This window comes from Triticum dicoccoides, chromosome 1B (genome assembly GCF_002162155.2).
Source record: "Triticum dicoccoides isolate Atlit2015 ecotype Zavitan chromosome 1B, WEW_v2.0, whole genome shotgun sequence".
Taxonomy (NCBI): Eukaryota; Viridiplantae; Streptophyta; class Magnoliopsida; order Poales; family Poaceae; genus Triticum; species Triticum dicoccoides.
Window position 1 is genome coordinate 459,913,591 of NC_041381.1, and position 2,667 is coordinate 459,916,257.

Genomic DNA, 2,667 nt, shown 5'->3' on the forward strand with positions numbered 1-2,667 from the left:
GACGTCCGACTGTGGTATTTATTTTTAAGCCCTGTCTGCGATGTCGCTCAGACATCCGACTATGGTATTTCTTTTTAAGCCCTGTCTGTGATGTCGCTCAGACGTCCGACAGTGGTATTTCTTTTAAAGCCTTGTCTGTGATGTCGCCCAGACGTCCGACTATGGCATTCCTTTTAAAGCCCTTTATGTGATGTCGCTTAGACGTCCGACTGCGGCATGCATTTTATTTATTTACCTTTCGAGGCGTCGCTCCAGACACCCGATCGGTTTTCAGTTATTTATTTTATTCATCAAGTCCTGCAATATTATCGTTATTTTATGAGCATCATCCTTGTTCGTGACACATTCATGCATTCATTGATTATATCTTTTGTCCGAACTGTCTTGCGAGTACTTTCAAGTACTCACCTGGCTTGTTGATTTGGCCAGATGTTGATGAAGGCGATCTCATGGAAGAAGAGTTTGATAGCGAGTCCGATGCCTAGAGGAATCCCAGTCAGTCCCGTGCGATCCTGTCTTAGTCATTGTATTATCCGCTTCCGCAACCCCGAATAAATTCATCGAGCCTCACCTCGATGCTCGATGTACTGCCAGTAGAAGTCAAGTTATCCTCCACCACTTTTCCTCGAGCTAGTAGCATGCCACCCCACCCCTGTGTCATAACCGCCCTTATGTAAGATATTGGCGAGTTTGTAATAAACTGTTGAGCAGCCTTTATTTAACAAGCGTTGTCTACCAGAAAGGATGACTTTTCCTATACTGGGTTTAAAAGATCGGTTTTATCAATAATCATTTTATTGAAAAACCGGTCGTGACAAAGTCAGGCCACTCTCTTTCCAAGAGGTGAGCCGTGTGGGGATGCCAGATCTGAATTCGGGGGCCGCTGCCCATTTAGGGTCACGCGGCTCGGTGATGTAGAACCACCCCGATTGCCACCCCTTGATGGTTTCCACGAAGGCGCCCTCGAGCCAAGTAACATTGGGTATCTTGCCCACCATGGCGCCTCCGCACTCCGCTTGACTCCCCTTCACAACCTTCGGCTTGACATTGAAGGTCTTGAGCCACAAGCCGAAGTGGGGCTGGATGCAGAGGAAAGCCTCGCACACGACGATATACGCCGAGATGTTGAGGATGAAATTCGGGGCCAGATCATGGAAATCCAGGCCGTAGTAGAACATGAGCCCCCGGACAAAGGGGTGAAGTGGGAAGCCCAGTCCGTGGAGGAAATGGGGAAGGAATACCACCCTCTCATGGGGCCTGGGGGTGGGGATGGGCTTCCCCTCGTCGGGGAGCTGGTGCGCGATGTCGCTGGACAGATATCTGGCGCTGCGGCAGCTTCTTGATGTGCCCCTCCGTAACGGAGAAGGCCATCCACTTGCCTCCCGCTCCGGACATAGTTGGAGGAGGTTGAGGTGAGATGTGCGAACTTGGGCGCTGGAGCTCGAGTGCACCGAGATGGATAAGCAGAGGAGGAAGAAGGCGTAGGTAAAAAGGTGGATCCTTATCCCCTTATATATGGGCGGACGAAACTATGCGTCCCCACCAGCCTGATAAAACTCACTTTTCTCCCAAGCGCCGCAACCAATGGCGCGGTTGGGTTACCCACGTCCGTATTGATGGGAATCCTGGAATAAGGGGAACACGATGTCTGCTTCGACAAGACGTGCCAAGGAAACCGCTTCGCTAAACGCGCTGAGGTGGTATAATAAAAACGATTCAAGTAAAGGCTTGGTTGTGGTGTGATGTCACGCCACGAAATACATCAACAGATTGAACTTGTGTAAATATTATTCTCTCTACGGTGGAATGTGGAATTTATTTTGCAGAGCCGGACACTATCCTGGTGTTCACAATCTTCTATAAATTATTCGAAGGAGGAACCCGCCTTGCAATGCCGAAGACAATATGCGCGCCGGACTCGTCGTCATTGAAGCCTGGTTCAGGGGCTACTGAGGGAGTCCTGGACTAGGAGGTGTCCAGATAGCCGAACTATCATCATCGGCCGGACTCCAAGACTATGAAGATACAAGATTGAAGACTTCGTCCCGTGTCCGGATGGGACTTTCCTTGGCGTGGAAGGCAAGCTTGGCGATACGGATATGTAGATCTCCTACCATTGTAACCGACTCTGTGTAACCCTAGCCCTCTCCGGTGTCTATATAAACCGGATGGTTTTAGTCCGTAGGACACAACAACAATCATACCATAGGCTAGCTTCTAGGGTTTAGCCTCCTTGATCTCGTGGTAGATCTACTCTTGTAATACCCACATCATCAATATCAATCAAGCAGGACGTAGGGTTTTACCTCCATCAAGAGGGCCCGAACCTGGATAAAACATCGTGTCCCTTGTCTCCTGTTACCATCCGCCTAGACGCACAGTTCGGGACCCCCTACCCAAGATCCGCCGGTTTTGACACCGACACCAGCCTTCTAACGGGCTTTGAGGTATGTATTTGAGATATGTAAAAATATTACCGCATAGACAATAGCCCCTGATGCTCAGTTTGGTGTTCGGAAAGAAAAGCCGAACTGAGGATCTAAAAGATATATGCAGGAGTCTAACATAAGTATGCCAATATGGGAATGTAGGTTGCGCTGCTGACTTCTGCCGCACTGACTACGGAGGTCGATGCATTGAAGCAGAGCCTCGAGCGGTCCGAGAACG